This window comes from Nansenia antarctica, assembly GCF_963989245.1.
Source record: "Nansenia antarctica genome assembly, chromosome: 2".
Lineage (NCBI taxonomy): Eukaryota > Metazoa > Chordata > Actinopteri > Argentiniformes > Microstomatidae > Nansenia > Nansenia antarctica.
The window spans coordinates 67,239,857-67,258,318 of record NC_137675.1 but is presented as its reverse complement, the minus strand read 5'-3'; the positions used below and the strand labels follow the sequence as shown (position 1 = coordinate 67,258,318).

The window sequence follows — 18,462 nt, the reverse complement described above, 5'->3', positions numbered from 1 at the left end:
CTGCCTTAACTCAGCTGTTCGGTCGAAGGAGAGATTACAATGCTTTAGCTCAGCTGAGCTCAGCTGTTCGTCAGAGGGCAGATTACGGTGCCTTAAACTCAGGGGCTGGTTCCAGGCCTGTACTGACCTGTACTGTACACAGACAGATAAGAGGAATCAGGGAGGCCTTTTATTGATCTGGTTATTCCTCGTATCTCTGGCAGTCAGGCTGAAGGCCAGGGGGGTATTCCATCAACGTCGCTAAAGGAAAATCCAGGTTTATTTTTTATCAAAATAAGCCTGGATTTTTTTGATAAGTCTCGCAAGACTTAGCAACGTCGATGGATGGTTCTGACATGCTCCACAGCAAGGTCTACTCAAATGGCCCAACGCAGAGGACCCAGAAAGGGGGGGGGGGGGGTCCGCAGTCCCATGGACCCCCCACTTTTAACCTCACTGTCCATAGTGATGGTTATGTTAGAAATGCTATATACTGTAAGAGTAATATTGTATGCTTACCCCTGGCCAACCTGTCATCTGTTAACATGTCAGGTGCTGCAAGTTAGCTTGCTAGCTCCTTGCTGTGCTGTAATCAATCAATCGGTTTATTACAATTGTGTTTGGGGACATTCTTCAGCATCACAGCAGAGAAGTTGTCCAACGTCTAATAGGTTGCTCTACATAAGCTAGGTCAGAAAGGCAATAGGCCTAGCGTTTCTTTGAGACCACCTGTTTGCAATCTGTATATGATTATACAGATCTATAAACTGCCCTGGGGAAATATGCAGCAAACGTTGTCAGTTTGTTTTGAGACAGGAAAATAATAATTCCTAGAACTAGCCTTTTTCTTGGATATTGAGTGCATTCAACTGTGAACAGAAATCTACAGCATTTGGTTGCAGTTAATGACAAACTAGCTCATACTAGCCCTGATGTTATAGCTGTATCTGCTGGTTTTTGCTTGGAAATGCTGGTGAAAACCACCCTGTCACATTCTCAAATGTTGTCAATGTTTTACAGTTTGAATGTTCGAATCAATAAAACAAAGGTAGGCCTACTATTTCTTTGTTGTGTAAAGTCACTTAAAAAACCTCCATGTCCAACGGTTGCTACACAAACCAGTAGAGACAGGAGTAAAGGAGGAGTATGAGGGAATGCTGGGAACTGTAGTCCTACAGTACATTAAACTACAATAGAATCACATGTGGGGATTGATGTGGAAGACCAAGCTTTATACATCATCCTCAGCAAATACTCAAGTGTCCCAAAGTACGTAAACAGTATTACCCCCAACTCAGTACACCATGAAAGAGACAAATGCCATTTACATTACCATTTACAATGAACTATTACTATTGACAATGCATTCTACAAAGGTATGCTCGTGTGACTGTAGGAACTCCATGTTGTTGTTTTGTCCCCAACCCTCAGATCCCCCCAGCCAATGGCCAGGTGGTGGCTGTCCAGTCCCTGCCCACCGATTGGCTGATCTATGACGAGATGACGCGAGCTCATAGGATAGCCAGCATCCGCTGCTGCACCGCGGTCACTCCCCTCTCGGTGGCCCTATTTGGGGGCTGCGCCAAACTCCCCGTTAGCGCCCTTCAGGAGCCCACCATGCAGAAAGGTAAGCTAGACTTCTCTCTCTTTATCGGATGAAAAACGGCGCATCCTTTTTGTATGTCAATTATCGCTACGAAAATGTACGAAATTAAAACGAAATTGTAGTGCCGGAGGAAAAAGGAAAGACGTAGGCAACGTAATGATAACTGTTTAATCAAAATAACAACTTGTACTCTCAGTACAGGACCAGAAAATAGATCACCAAAACTGTTGTGTCTAAACAGGAAGTTGCAACGTTAATAATCCTCCCCTCTGCCCCTAGTGCCAGAACTGGTTCCCTCCCACTACACAACCAACAGTAAGAGGAGAACATGAACCCATAATGTAGTCACTACACCAGCCCCCCCAGTGTTCACCTCAATATTGGAAATCCTCACGGCGAGGAGGGCGTATGGCCCGGCCCCTACGATCGTAGGTAAAGTCAGGAGGTGCGGGAGGAGGTGTGACATCGCCCATCACGTCCTCCTGCAGGGAAGGACGGGGGGCAGTGACGACCGGGGGCTCGCGAGCTGCGGGGGGTTGTCGGGGTCGGAGGGGGGAATGGCCAGGGCGCGGCAGGGGAGGTAGGACTGGAGGCCGGCCTCTGCGCGGTGGCAGGGCCAAGTCCAGGGGCAGTTCAAGGTCCAAGTGGGCCGGTTTGAGGCGATCAACGGACACACACTCAGGCCTACCCCCCATGTCAACCATGAAGTTCTTGGCTCCGGCCTCGATGACACGGAAAGGCCCGTCATAAGGAGGACGTAGTGGAGTCCTGTGGCCATCATGACGAATGAAAACGAACCTCGCTGAGTGCAGCTCCGGGGGCACCGTCGAAGTAGGGACACCATGCTGCGTAGTCGGGACCGGGACGAAGGTCCTGGCGCTGTCCAGCAGGGAGGCGCGCTGAGCGGCGGCGGACCAGGGCTCCGTTGACTTGGGAATGAAGTCACCGGGGACCCGCAGCGGCTGTCCAAACACCAGCTCAGCGGACGACGACTGGAGGTCCTCCTTAGGCGCTGTCCTGAGCCCCAGCATGACCCACGGCAGCTTGTCAAGCCAGTCGCTGTCCGTGAGGCTGGCTCGAAGGGCGGCCTTCATGGATCGATGGAAACGCTCACAGAGCCCGTTCGCCTGCGGGTGATAGGCGGTTGTGCGGTGGAGCTTGACCCCCAGATTCTCCGCCACCGCTGCCCACAGCTCTGAAGTAAACTGTGAGCCACGGTCAGAGGAGAGATCAGCAGGGGTGCCGTAGCGGGAGACCCACACCGCGATGAACGCCCGGGCCAGGTCGGGGGCTGTCGTTGAGGAGAGCGGAACTGCCTCCGGCCAGCGAGTCGTCCTGTCCACCATGGTAAAGAGATAGGTGTATCCGTGCGAGGGGGGCAGCGGCCCTACCAGGTCCACGTTTACATGATCGAACCTCCGCTCAGGCACAGAGAACTGCTCCAGGGGGGCCTTGACGTGTCGATGCACCTTGGCGCGCTGGCAGGCGATGCACGTGTCTACCCAGGCCCTCACATCCCTCTTGAGCCCATGCCAGACGAATTTCTCTGACACCAGCCGTGAGGACGGTTTCCTACCAGGGTGAGACAAGCCGTGTATCGCCTCGAAGGCGGGGCGCCTCCAGTTGGCGGGGACCACCGGTCGTGGCTGACCCATGGAGACGTCGCACAGGAGCGTGGCCCCTGCGTCACCGAAAACCACCTCTTCCAGGCGCAGTCCTGTGTCCGACAACTTGAGAGCCTGGACGGCGGGGTCGGCGGCCTGGTCTGCAGCCATGCGCGCGTAGTCCAAACCCAGTTGGACCGCACCAACCACCGCCCTGGAGAGACAATCCGCGACCTGGTTGGACTTCCCAGCAACGTGCTGGATGTCTGTGGTGAACTCGGATATGTAGGCGAGCTGGCGCTGTTGGCGGTCGGACCACGGCTCCGCCACCTTGGACATGGCGTGCGTGAGTGGCTTGTGGTCCACGTAGGCCGTAAACTCGCGGCCCTCCAGTAAAAAACGGAAGTGTCTGACAGCAAGCCACAGCCCGAGGAGCTCCCTGTCGAATGTGCTGTACCTTTGCTCTCTGGGAGACAGCTGGCGGCTGAAGAATGCAAGAGGCTGCCAGGCGTCCCCAACCCACTGTTCGTACACCGCTCCCACAGCAAAGTCAGAGGCGTCCGTGGTGAGAGCAGTGGGTGCCGAGGGCGAGGGGTGGGCCAACATGGCAGCGCGGGCCAGGGCCGCCTTGGTGTCCTGAAAGGCTTTGACACGCTCCGCCGTCCAGTCCACCGGCTGCTTCAGAGTCTTGCCCTTCTGGGCATCGTACAGAGGCCGCAGGATGTGAGCGATGTGGTGGAGGAAGCGATAGTAGAAGGTTACCATCCCGATGAACCCCTTGAGCTCGCTGATTGTGCTGGGGCGCGGGAAAGCAGCGACAGCTTCCACCTTCGAGGGGAGGGGGGTCACCCCCTCTGCGGAGACCCGGTGCCCGAGAAAGTCGATGGTGTTCCGTCCGAACTCACACTTCGCCGGATTGACAATCAGCCCATGTTGGCTGAGCCGTGTGAAAAGGGCCCGGAGGTGGGACAGGTGCTCCTCCTCCGTGGTGCTTGCGACGAGGATGTCATCCAAGTAGACGAAGAGGAATGGTAGGTCCCGGAGCACCGAGTGCATGAGGCTTTGGAAGGTCTGCGCCGCGTTCTTCAGGCCGAACGGCATCCGCAGAAACTCGAAGAGTCCAAATGGCGTGATTACGGCCGTCTTAGGGACGTCCTCGGGGTGCACCGGCACCTGATGGTACCCCCGTACTAGGTCCACTTTGGAGAAGAAGCGTTTGCCTGCCAGGTTCGCTGAAAAGTCCTGGACATGTGGGACCGGGTAGCGGTCAGGCTTGGACGCGTCGTTGAGGCGGCGGTAGTCCCCACATGGGCGCCACCCGCCGTCTGACTTAGGGACGATGTGCAGGGGAGACGCCCAGGGGCTGCTCGAGCGCCGAACGATGCCCACCTGCTCCATATGCGCAAACTCCGCCCTGGCGATGGCCAGCTTCTCCGGGTTGAGGCGCCTGGCCCTGGCGTGGAGGGGAGGCCCCTCGGTCTCGATGTGGTGCTCCACTCCGTGTTTCACCGTGGGCGCGGAGAAGGTGGGCTTGGTAAGGTCGGGGAATTCGGCGAGCAGCCGAAGGTACTGGTCACTTTCGGCGAGCGTATTGGACCACCCGCTGTAGACCGCCTCCCCCTGCGTACAGGCGAAGGAAGCGAAAGTCTGTGAGTTGACCAGGCGCCTGTTCCCCACGTCCACCAACAGGTTGTGGGCGCACAGAAAATCCGCACCAAGGAGGGGAAATGTGACAGCCGCTATGACAAAATCCCACGAAAAGCATTGCCCTCCGAAGCACACGTCCACCGCCCTAGTGCCATAAGAGCAGATAGGTGTGCCGTCCGCGCCTGCCAACTGCGGACCACGCTCCTCCTTCGCCACATCCGATCTCTCTGCCGGAATGATGCTCCACTGGGCACCTGTGTCACAAAGGAAACTGCGACCAGAGGCGGTGTCTTGTATGAAGAGCAGCCTGTTGGTGACGCCAGCGCTCAGGGCCACTACTGAGTGCCGGCCCCGCCGTTTCCCGTCGGTCCGAAGGTGCAGGGTGAGCGGCACCGTTTGGCCTTGGCGCCAAAAGTGGCGTGGTAGAAACAATGGCCCGCAGCGTTACCCTGCTGGCCAGAAGGTCTGGCGTCATCCTTCGCTCTCCTGCGACGGTCGGGTGGCGGGGCGGCCGCGGGAGCGAGCAGGTCGGGGGACCGTTGAGGCATGGCCAAGACGAACCGGTCCGCCTCCCTGGCCAGGGCGCGGGGCTCCATGATGGCGGTGTTGGCCAGCGCCATCCTAACTTGAGCTGGCAATGTGCGCATGAACAGCTCTGTGAAGAGGATCATGGGGTCTTCTGTACCGAGCAGGTTTAGCATCCTCTCCATGCGCGCAGAAGGCCTCTCGTCACCCAAGTCCGACATGGCAAATAGGCGACGCACCCTCTCCGCAGTGGACAGTTCAAATGTCTCTAGAAGCAGGGCCTTGAGGCGCTCATATTTGTTCGTCGTCGGGGGAGCAGACAAAAAACCTACCACTCGAGCTGCGGTGGAGCTGCCCAACATTGCCACAGCATGGTTGTACCGGTCGTCGTCGTCATCGATGTCACTTTTGTTGAAATGTGCCTCTACAATAGCAAACCATGCAGCAGGCGTTGAGTCCCAGAACTCTGGTAGCTTGAGAGTGGGAGTGTGCGCACCACGCGTTACCCTGACAGGGGATGGTGATGGCTGCCGCTGGTTTGAACGTCTTCCTCGCCCGGACATTTTGCAGGATTGTAATGTTCGTTCGCTGGTTTTTGTACACAATTACGTTAACAAAAATCCACGTCGGGGTCACCAGTGTAGTGCCGGAGGAAAAAGGAAAGACGTAGGCAACGTAATGATAACTGTTTAATCAAAATAACAACTTGTACTCTCAGTACAGGACCAGAAAATAGATCACCAAAACTGTTGTGTCTAAACAGGAAGTTGCAACGTTAATAATCCTCCCCTCTGCCCCTAGTGCCAGAACTGGTTCTCTCCCACTACACAACCAACAGTAAGAGGAGAACATGAACCCATAATGTAGTCACTACAAAATAGCCAATAAAATCGACTAGAATGCAATCATTTCAGCCACTTCCATCAGGCCGCCGTTACAGAACTCCACTGGCCCGGAAAAACACATATAACAAATCATTCATTCCCACTGCAAAATGTTGTGGTTTAAAAGAAAAACAGTGTGCTTCCTATTTTAAAATGATGGGTCAAGGGTAGGTTGAACATTTTAAAATAGGAAGCACACTGTTTTTCTTTTAAACCACAACATTTTAGCTTTTTAAATCATAATACTGTTTTTTTTACTATTATTTTTAAATGACTGGACTTTTTAAATAGGCACTACATTTTATAAACACTGTTATATATGTGGACACCGTATTCATGAACTGCACAAAGCCTGTCAAAAGAGAATTTCTGTCACTCAAAAAAAAGACTAAGATTGCTTGTCGTAACCTCGATTCATGAAAGTCTTGCGTGTATCGACCGCTACATGCTTGTAGACTAGAGCTCAGAGCAGCTGAGAGGAAATGGAGAAAAACTGGCCTTTCTGATGACCTTAACCTCTATCACTCTCCTTGCCAACTACGCCTCCTCGGCATCAGCTGCTAAAACATCCTACTATCATTCAAAAATACATTCTTCTGCCTCTAATCCTAGAAAACTGTTCTCCACTTTCTCTTCACTCCTTAATCCACCTCCTCCCCCTCCTCCTTCCTCCCTGTCCGCCGATGACTTTGTCACCTACTTTGAAAAAAAGGTGGACGACATCAGCAGCACCTTTGCCCCCCCACCGCTCCCTCCTCCCACTAACAATGCTAACACTGTTCCCACTAACAATGCTAACACCCCTTCCAAACTCTCCCCTCGACACTCGATCTCTAGATTGTCATCTTTTTCCCCCCTCTTCCCCGATGAGATTCTCACACTTATCACATCAAAGCGGGCAACCACATGCCCTCTTGACCCCATCCCCACCCCCCTTCTCCAATCCATTTCCGCCGATATCCTTCCTTACCTTACCACCCTAATCAACTCCTCCCTATCCACTGGATCTGTCCCAGCGGCCTTCAAAATAGCCAGAGTCAAGACAAGAGTCAAGAGTCAAGAGTCAAGAGTCACTTTATTGTCCCATCACTGGGAAATTTGTATTGGGCTTGCACCCCACAGCAGCCAACAAAGAGCAACAGACAATACAGGATATTAGCACACAAACAGAAGGCGGACCTGATTAAAACAAGAGTGGAAATAAAATGATAGCAAGATAAGTTACATTCATCTGGTGCAGTTTAAAAGTTTAACAGAAACGGGAATAAAATAATTTTTAAATCAATTTAATCTAGCGCGAGGGACTCTGAACCTCCTCCCAGAGGGCAGCAGTTCATACTCTGCATGTAGGACATGGGAGGGATTCATGAGAATTCTATTAGCCTGTCTGAGAGTAGCCTGTTCAAAAATAGACTGCAGGGATGAGTGGTCTTTCACCCCTATGATCTTCCATGCAGTCTGTATCAGTCGGACCAGTTTGGACCTTAGTTTTACAGATAGGTTACCAAACCAAGATGTAATGCCGTTGTTATGAAGGCCCACAGTTTAGAGCCAGTTTTAGTTTACCCGAAATCAGCCCTTTTGCCCTGTTATTTCCTTTCTTATTTTTCATACTATTTCTGTACGTTTTATGAAGGTATATGTATTATTATTGTAATGTTTATGTATATGTTCGATGACGTAGTATATCCGGGGTGTGTCCGTGACCCGGATGCTAGGTTCGGTGGTGTATATAAGAGACGGAAGTGGTCCGTGAGTCAGTGTGTGATGAGAATCAGAACGAGAGAGACCAAACGAGAGAGAGTAACGAGAAGCGAATCTAAGATGGCGGATTCAGCAACACGCACACCGTGCAGAAGCTGAAGACGCCAGGAAAGCGATTATCGAGTTCAGAGCTGTATAGCCCGTTTAGTTGTGTTCCCGTTGGACAGCCTTGCCAGCAGCCGGCTGTTAAACGCTGGACCAAGCGAGACGCCAAACTGGACAGAATCGTCGCCTCCACGAGCGGACTGCGACCGAACGCTGACTCCATCGGAGCTTCGACGTGGACCACCCGGACCTGAGCCCTTCACCCTTCAGCGCGGACTACGAAGAAGGCCCTTTCCCTCCGCGTTGCTACGTCACCCCCCCCCTTTTGTCTGCTACCTTCCTCGACGCACATGCCATCCAACCAGGCCTCAACGCGCACCACAGCCCTGGACTATAAGCCTGTTCAGGCCAGAGACTATGAGTGAGTGATTGAGTGTGTGTGTGGCCGGCGGGGAGGGAATGTATATATCTGGGGATGTATACATCAGTCATGTAAATAAATGTGTTGTTCATATGTGATACCGTTACCGTGTGTTAGTTGTTTGTATGCTAATGCTAATTACAAGGCTAATGCTAATGCTAATTCCAAGGCTAATGCTAATGCTAATTCCATGCTAATGCTAATTCCATGCTAATGCTAACGATAGTAACTGCTAGTCTAACGGTTTGCTGGCGCCCCCTGCCTGTATCCTCCTACACTGCCTATTTAGCTTAGAGTTAGTTAGATAACCAGCCCCTTCCTAAATTATACAGTCCTTTTCAGCTACTCCCTGGTTACAGCCGTATCTGATGAGACTCTCCTCAAGAAACCTACCCTTGACCCATCATCTGTCCACAACTACAGACCTGTATCCCTTCTCTCCTTCCCTTCCAAAACCCTTGAACGCGCGGCATCTAAACAACTGACTGACTATCTCCGGAAGATGGATCACTTAGACCCCCACCAATCCGGCTTCAAGGCTGGGCATTCCACTGAGACTGCGCTCCTTGCTGTCATGGAAGCCCTCCACTCTGCCCAAGCTTCCTCCCTCTCCTCTGTTCTCATTCTCCTTGACCTGTCTGCTGCCTTCGACACAGTCAATCACCAGATCCTTCTCTCCATCCTCTCAGACCTGGGCATCTCTGGCACCGCACACTCCTGGTTTTCTTCCTACCTGGCGGGCCGCTCCTACCAGGTGACCTGGAGAGAATCGCTATCTTCTCCACGAACCCTCTCCACTGGTGGAACACCAGGGTTCCGTCCTAGGGCCCCTACTCTTCTCCCTCTACACCAAGTCTCTTGGCTCGGTAATCTCTTCACATGGGCTCTCCTACCACAGCTACGCAGACGACACTCAACTCTTCCTGTCCTTCCCCCCGTCTGATGTACACGTGGCAACCCGTATCTCAGCATGTCTCGCTGACATTTCAACTTGGATGGCTGACCACCATCTCAAGCTCAATCTTAACAAGACTGAGCTCCTCTTCATTCCCGGGAAAGCCTGCCCTCTCCAAGACTTCTCCATCACAGTGGAGAACTCTACTGTAACCCCCTCCCTGACAGCCAAGAACCTTGGAGTGATCCTGGATAACCGACTTTCCTGTGCGGAGAACATTGCAGCAACGGCTCGCTCCTGCAGATTCTTCCTCTACAACAGGGGTCGGCAATAGGCGGCCCGCGGGCCATTGCTGGCCCATCACCAATAATATTTGGCCCAGCAGAATATTTTGAGAATCCACTTTTTTTTTTTTTTACAATATCGGACCGACAGTCCCACATATAGCGCCTATAATGTCCGAATAGAGAATCTACCTCCACCTGAATAATGCTTATTGTACTTTTATCCATGTTGAGAGTGAATGACACAGGGACAGACAATCAGGCAGCGGGGTGCACCGAAGCGCACTGACGCTGAACCCCTCATAGTGAATCATAAGTAGGTGGACAACGTGTAGTGCTGAAATAGCCGTGTGTGGTTTGAAAAAAATAACACCAGCTCAGTAAATAATTCAAACGTAATGTTTACGTATATGTGACTGCAACACACATATGAACAGTAACAAAGCAAATTCAGTTTAATATTCTGAAAAACATTGACAACAAAATCGGTGAAAAAAAGAAAAGAAAGAAAAGTAATCCGCTTATGCGAGGGGTGGTGGTGCATAGGCCTATGCTCCTGAAACGACAGAGCAAACACGCTATTAGGGATAATAATTACAATGAGCCATTCATTCAAAATATAAAAAATACAATTAGGTTATTAAATACAATAACGACAGGCTTGGTACTCACTTAATGTGAAAAGTGGCATCTCCCATCGGTCAGTATTTGCTTGATATCTGGTTATATGGACGTCACTTTAATCCGCAGGCAGTTCTCAAGTTTTTTTTTGCATCAATCGATTCCTCTCGTGCGTCTTTATCACATTCATTGAGGAAAAGGACGACTCGCATGTATAGAAAGGGAACATTGTGAGCACGGAAGATGTGAGTCTCACAACGGCTTTGCGTTGATGAAACCAGGTAGGATGAACATTATAGTTCGCTGTCCATTCCTCTTTAAATGCCCTGTTTTCACCGTCAACTTTCCTCTTTACACCTTTGGAGAGTGACATGATGTTTCTCTTGCTAGTTAGCAGGTTAAGTGTTTAGCTAACTTCACCCGGCAGGCAAACAACCAATCCAATAATAATGTGACCTTGTCTGGGAGGAGGGGGGAATCATTCAGAATGAAAGTATGTTAAATAATTATTAGAATAAGCTAGGCTGCGCTACATCGTCAGTCCACACATTTATTATTCAAAACTATGGAAAAGGGTGAAACTACGTTTCAACGTTGTTGAGAATCACAACACAAACTTGCTAGTCAAGCCAAAATACTGCAACGTAATGGATTGGACTGCTACCTAGTTAGCTACAACACTACTTTACATTGTTACCTAGTTAACTACAACACTACTTTACATTGTTACCTAGTTAACTACAACACTACTTTACATTGTTACCTAGTTAACTACAACACTACTTTACATTGTTACCTAGTTAACTACAACACTACTTTACATTGTTACCTAGTTAACTACAACACTACTTTACATTGTTACCTAGTTAACTAGAACACTACTTTACATTGTTACCTAGTTAACTAGAACACTACTTTACATTGTTACCTAGTTAACTACAACACTACTTTACATTGTTACCTAGTTAACTACAACACTACTTTACATTGTTATCTAGTTAACTAGAACACTACTTTACATTGTTACCTAGTTAACTACAACACTACTTTACATTGTTAGCAGGCTCACAAAACAAGCTGTGTTAGTTGACTAGCGATGTGTACATTTTTCGAAAGAAAAGTCAAAGCATTAGAACGTGTCACATTTTTTAACAATCAGTTACTTATGAATGAATGAATGAATGAATGAATGAATGGAATGAATGAATGGTCTTTATTGTCATTGCTACAGTACAGGTACCAAACAACGAAATTTAGGAGGGGTGGCTCCCCTGGTGTTAGGAAAAAAAAAAAAAAAACGTTCGGGCCCGCCATCTAGTGGCTCAAAAAAAAATTGGCCCGAGGCCAAACCTAATTGCCGACCCCTGCTCTACAACATCAGAAGGATACGACCATTCCTTACCAGAGAGGCAGCGCAACTCTTGACCCAGGCACTGGTCATCTCCCGCCTGGATTACTGCAATGTACTCCTGGCTGGGCTCCCCGCTTCAGCCATTAGACCTCTGCAGCTCATCCAGAATGCTGCTGCCCGGCTGGTATTCAACCTCCCCAAATACTCGCATGTCACCCCTCTCCTTCGCACCCTGCACTGGCTCCCGATAGCAGCTCGCATCAGATTCAAGACCCTGGTGCTTGCATACCAGGCAGCTAAAGGGACAGCCCCTGCCTACCTGAAGGAAATGGTAACCCCCCAAACCCCTGCCCGCTCACTCCGCTCCTCCACCTCGGCTGGCCGACTGGCCCCACCTCCTCTACACAGCAGTCGGGCTGCCCGATCACGTCTCTTCACAACACTGGCTCCCCGCTGGTGGAATGAGCTCCCAACGGCTGTCAGAACGGCAGAGTCACTACCCATCTTCCGCCGTAGACTGAAGACCCATCTCTTCAGGTTACATCTTAACTGCTCCTCCTGAGACATCTTCTGACCCTCACCACTACGTCTCCTAAAGACACCCGCTTTCCCCTCTACTGTGTCCCTAAGAACTTCTATTGCCCCCCTTGTACTGTTTCTCAGTTTCTCCAGAAAAAAAAAAAAAAAAAAAGTTTTAGTAGAAGGCGATAAAAGACGATAATCAGTGGCCCCGGGCCCGAGCTAGAGTACTCTTCCTGCAACGAATGGTGGACTGCTGATTCACATGCTTAGTATTCAAATGTATTGATTGTAAGTCGCTTTGGAATAAGGCGTCTGCTAAATGCCAAAAATGTAAATGTAAAATGTAAATGCGTGTCTATTAGGGAATACATGTGCTGGTAACCACCACTAATACATGAGGTAATACATGTGCCGGTAACCATCACTACCGCTGCTCTCTCTGTGTAGATGAGGAGGTGAACGAGAGCAGCGACAGCGAGATGGAGGACCGCTCCACATCTCACCTGGCCCAGATGAAGATTGACGAGTGGGTCAACTTCAAACTCGACAGAGAGGTGAGGGAGATGTTATGAGTTTAGAGAGGTGTGTGTGTGTGTGTGTTGTTTTTGCAGCGCTCACATGACCTGTTTGTAGCGGTGTGTGTATATCTACATTTTTCAGCCATAGTGAAAGGACTCGGGCTAGCAGGGCTAGCAGTTCAACCTTCAGTCTGAAAAAGGAGTCATATTGACCCCTGGGCCCAGTTGTTCAAAACTTTAAATCTGGATCAGAATGATTCTTCTTTTTTGCTATCCAGGATCAGATCTATCTGGCTGATTTTGAGTCGTATAGGGGAAATCAGTCAGCTCGATCTGATCCTGGATAGCAAAAAAAGAATCAGGTTCGTTCTGATCCAGATTAAAAGTTTTGAACAACTGGGCCCTGAAGACAGCTGGGTGTTTCATCAGAAAAGCAGCTTTCACTCTGCCTCTCACTCTCTGACATTTTATTAAACTATTCTCCCCCTCTCTCTTTCTCCCCCCTCTCCTCCGTCTCTCTCTCTCTCCCCCCCCCCCCCATCTCTCTCTCAGATGGCAGGCCTGGTGTTTGAGTTGAGACAGAAGTGGCATGGTCTGTTCCTGAGGTGGATCCGCTCTTCCTTCACGCCCTGGTCCCAGCTGGACGAGGCCACCATCAGGGCCCTGGTCTCGGTGGGTGATAGTTGGATGGACGGATGGATGGATGGATGGATGGATGGATGTCTCACATATTTGTGACACGGTTTGGTCATTTGGGCTGCAAGTCGGCAACCAATTTTATTTTGAAACACGGAAATACATTTCAGCGTTGTTGAAAATCACAACACAAACTCACTAGTCAAGCCAAAATACTGCAATGCAATGGATTCGGTGAGTAATCCCCACTGCTACCTAGTAAATTATAACACTACTTTACATTGTTAGCAGTCTCACAAAACAAGCTGTGTTAGTTGATTAGCGATTGTGTCGCAGCGACTTGCGGACTAATTGACCAGACCGCGTCACGTTTGGACAGTACGTTTGTAGGTGTGAACGTTCAAGTTGTATAAACAGCATACAGTGCACTTTTAATTCTCTCAATGCCCCCTTGACATGAATGACATGAATTCAAGATTCAAATTCAGAATGTCTTTATTGCCCCATTTGGTTACAGCAAGATGAAAAAAGATGTTACAAATATAATAGAGGTGTGTAAGTGGCGTAGCACACTAACACGCATGCCATATCATCGCAGGGTCCTCGGTTCGATTCCGGCCGTCGACATATCCTGCATGTAATCCTCCTCTCTCTCTCTCTCTCTCTCTCTCTCTCTCTCTCTCTCTCTCTCTCTCTCTCTCTCTCTCTCTCTCTCACCCATCCTTCCTGTCAATCTCTACGTGTCTCTATCCCAATAAAGCCGAAATGCCCTAAAACATATTTAACAAAAGAATAGAATAATGTCCAGTCATTGTGTTGTTTTGTCCCAGGTGTTGGGTGCGGAGGAGCAGTCGTCAGGCCTCCAGCAGCCCACTGGCATCGGCCAGCGGCCGCGCTTCACGTCCTCTGAGGAGCCCCCCCAGACCGCCGCCTCCTCGAGGAGCAGCAACAGCAGGCGGACCCCCGCCTCCAACGACACCGCCGACCTGCTGGACGACTCCCCCGCACCCACACACCCACATGGCACGGACAGGTATCCAGCAACACATCTTAACGTTAAGAGATAAAAGAACGTTGAGCAACTGTGAATTGAATGTTTTATCTCTGTCGTCTCCAATGATAATATTTAAAAAATATATATATATATATTGTGAGGAAAGGAATAACGAGGAAGATGGTCTAGTCGTCTAAATGTAGTTGTTTGAATGGCAGCAGCTCCCTATAACAGGAGACTTGACCTGAGACACACACAACCACAAATAGGCTGGACGTCAACCGATAGAAAGAGAGTTGCGTACTCACTCCCATGCTAATGAGTGATTCCCCATGATGCTAATGAGTGATTCCCCATGATGCTAATGAGTGATTCAACCAAGCTGCCTCCTTCTTCAAGGTTTCACTCTGTGCCTGACCTCAAACACACATGGCTATTCGGTTGTTAAGTCGTGACGTGTTTCCGGGTCCAACGTTGGCTGAGGCTCTCTCTTCGAAATGCCACAGTGTTGTGTCCCTTGTTGTATGAATAGATCCTAGTCTAAAAACGATTGAACTGTCGATTGAACCCCCCCCCCCCCAGGTCCTCCAGGCTGTCCCCAGCCCTCCTCCAGCCTAAACCCTCCCACAGCAGAGACAAGCCCTTGCTTCACTCCAAACGCTCGTCAGACGACCACTCCTCCACCAAGTCCACTGACTCCTGTAACAGCCCCTCGCCCACCTCCTCAGGAAAGGTACACACATACACACACACCCACACACGCTCACTCACTCACTCACTCACTCACTCACTCACTCACTCACCCCACCCACCCACTCTCACACACACACACACACACACACACACACACACACACACACACTCACTCACTCACCCCACCCAACCACCCACCCACTCACTCACACACACACACACACACACACACACACACACACACACACACTGACTCTGTAGTCTTTATCAGCCCCCATAACGGCTAACCTCCTCTGGCAAGGTACACACACACACACACACCAGTGTTTCCTCTATATGCATTTATTCGTGGCGGGCCGCCACCAAAGAATTTCCTCCGCCACCATTCAGACAGTCCACTTTGATTCAGGCTGCGCAGAAAGGCAGCGAGTTATTATGACCGGAGAACAGAAAAAAAGCAGATTGAAGCTAGATTTAGGCCGCTTCCAGACCAACATTTCGTTACGATTTAGGGGTAGTTATTTACAATATGTTACAATGTTGCAATTAACCTCGTCGTTTGTGTTCGCACTGCAATCGAGACTGAATCTCACAACAGGCGCGCGGCGCGAGGCGACGCGCTTTCAAAACTGGCTGCGTTCGTAAATTCACTCAGGAAATCCGATCAGCACTCGTGGAATGCCTCTCGTCCAATCAAATGACTCGGTTTCTCTATGACGTCGGGCCCAGTGTGCGCTCCAGCGCTCTCAGATTTTAAAATTGGAGTGAGAAGCAGAGTTGTTGCCTTGTTGAAAACATATTCAGACTCCTCAGCTGTTCTACACGAGTTTATGACATGCAGCTGTATCATGCGGTGGTAGTACTAAACCCTTGTTGTGTATTGTTTGTTTTGCCGTGGAAATGAAACATTTATGAGTCTTACAACAACTCATGTGCGTGTAAAAAGCCGGTAAACGGATTTCTCTTTTAGTCCGTCGCCGGTGCCTTTAATCCCTTATCCTAATCGAAAATGCAACATCATCAGCGACGACTGTGGGTTATTGCATTTACTGCTGTTCTCTGGTTCATGTTCTTATACCAGTGCTCAGTATAGAGTATTTTAAATGAACATTCGTAATGTCTGTCTCTGGTGTTCATGGTCAATTAAATCAGCCTATTTTGTGAAACAAATATAATGTTCCCGCTAATGGGTTAACCGAGCATTCTCGCACCTAACGTGCAAGCACCTAGCTTCGAACTATTCATAGCAATATGCGCGGGGCAACAATAATCTATTGCCTCTAAAATCACCACGATTGGTGTCGCGTGCACCAGGGTTTCCGTTAACCGGTAATTACCGGTCTTTGTCCGGTAAAATTTGTTGAAGTCCGACAAATTGAAAACTCGTCGGACATAAATGTCCGGTGAAAATAATTCCCTCTAAGCACAATTTGAATACAATTCGCTAAAGTTCACATTCTGATTCCTTCTATTTTAAAAAAGACGAATATATAGGCTATGTATTTCTTTTATTATGATATGATTTGACACCGGCATGATGATGACTCCTAATGTGTAGGCTGCCTATGCGAAACAGCGGTTGTTTCCGGTGTGCGCTATAACTCGTGCACAATCGAGTCGAGGCAGAGAGGAGGATAGCGATGTTTCTCTCTGTGATAGTGTGATTATGCAAGCCTTTTCTGAAAGGGATGAGAACCCGATTGTTTCAGCTTCTCCCAGGGAGAAAGTGGTAGAGTTACCATCCTCCCCGAGTCCTACCATTCCATCCGCTGACAGCCTATCTCTGCCTGTAACCGGCGAGCGATTGCGTGTCGCTCAAGTAGCTGATCAGTCATTAAACAAATGTTTTTTACATGCAGCTAGTGAGGAATCTGAAATAGGGGGCAACGTAGTTTATTTCCTTAACGATGGGATATTAATGCGTAAATGGTCTCCTCCTAATGCAAATGGTTGTGAGTGGAATACTGTAAAACAAGTGGTTGTGCCTGTGGGTTATAGACAACAGGTGTTATCTGTAGCACATGAGAGCCAGTGGTCAGGACATTTAGGTATAACTAAAACTTATCAGCTGATATTGAAACATTTCTTTTGGCCCGGACTGAAGGCGGATGTTGCCAAGCACTGCCGCTGTTGCCATACTTGTCAGATGGCGGGTAAGCCTAATCAATCCATTCCACCCGCACCATTGCATCCCAGTCCTGCTATAGGGGAGCCATTTGAACGTGTAATAATTGATTGTGTTGGACCTTTGCCTAGGACTAAAAGTGGAAGTCAGTATTTGCTCACTATTATGTGCGCTGCTACTCGTTTTCCCGAAGCTGTTCCGTTGCGTAACATATCAGCCAGCTCAGTGGTGAAAGCTTTAACAATCTGACCAGGGCACTAACTTTCAGTCTAAGCTTTTCAAACAAGCCCTAAGAACGTTAGGGGTACGATGTCACGCCAGAAGCCTACATGCTTGCACTGTTCAATAAAATGTTATACATCTAAACATTGTGGTATTTCTTTATATACGTATCCCAGCCTGCCTATTGTTTCTCAATAAACAGTTATGTTCTCCTCATTGTCATACTCCCGAGTCCGATTAAGTATGATTTGACAGGCAGCTAAACGAAATGCCTTCCCAACCAGCGAGACCTGGTTATAGAAATGACGTTGTTTTATTGATAAAAAAAGGGTAAAACTGGAAAGAGAAAATAGAAAACTCACATTAATCCCAAACAATTTAACAAACTTCAGTTAACGTAATGTGGAGTCCGTTCATTGATCGATGCTGTCTGTTCAGTTCCCAGTGAGGCGCCCGTTCAGCGCTGGACATAATGGCATAGCGCGCATGCGAATCATGTTATATTATAATATATTATATAGCTCGCATCTAATCGTATCGGATGAGAAATAGACATTAAATGGCATATATAGGCCGCTACACAACAGTAATCACCGCGACAAACAGCTATATTAGATTTGCAAAAAAAAAAAAATGATTTAAATTTTTTTTGGGGTTATTATATTTTAATATGATGACCGGAATATATCACGTTTGTCCGGTAAATCGAAATCTTCCCGGACACGATGTCCGGCGGCCATTTTTTCTAACGGAAACCCTGGTGTGTGCATGTGGGTGTGTGTGAGTGTATGTGCATGTGCATGTGCATGTGTGTATGTATGTGTGTGTGTGTGTGTGTGTGTGTGTGTGTGTGTGTGTGTGTGTGTGTGTGTGTGTGTGTGTGTGTGTGTGGATCTCAATGACCTCTGCAACCAGACTGGAGTTCAGCTAAGATGGACAGAACTTAACACACAGACTGAAGTCCCTGTCTCTGATGAGGTGATCACAGACCCCTGTGTGATTGTGAAGGCCGACATCACAACACCGCAGGAAGAGACTGTCGGACTGCACAGAGACTCTGCAAGGAGGGTTCTGCTCAGCCTGAAGCAGTCTGAGATCAGGCAGCACTGGTGTGGACTCAGACTAC

The 18,462-nt window shown here is 49.1% G+C and overlaps 1 pseudogene across 1 annotated transcript in view; it reads right to left on the bottom strand.

The window, feature by feature from the left end:
• LOC308150499 (3'-5' RNA helicase YTHDC2-like) overlaps nucleotides 1-18,462 on the bottom strand; it is a 106,201-nt pseudogene that overhangs the window by 63,227 nt on the left and 24,512 nt on the right. The gene's annotated exons all lie outside the window — the stretch shown is intronic.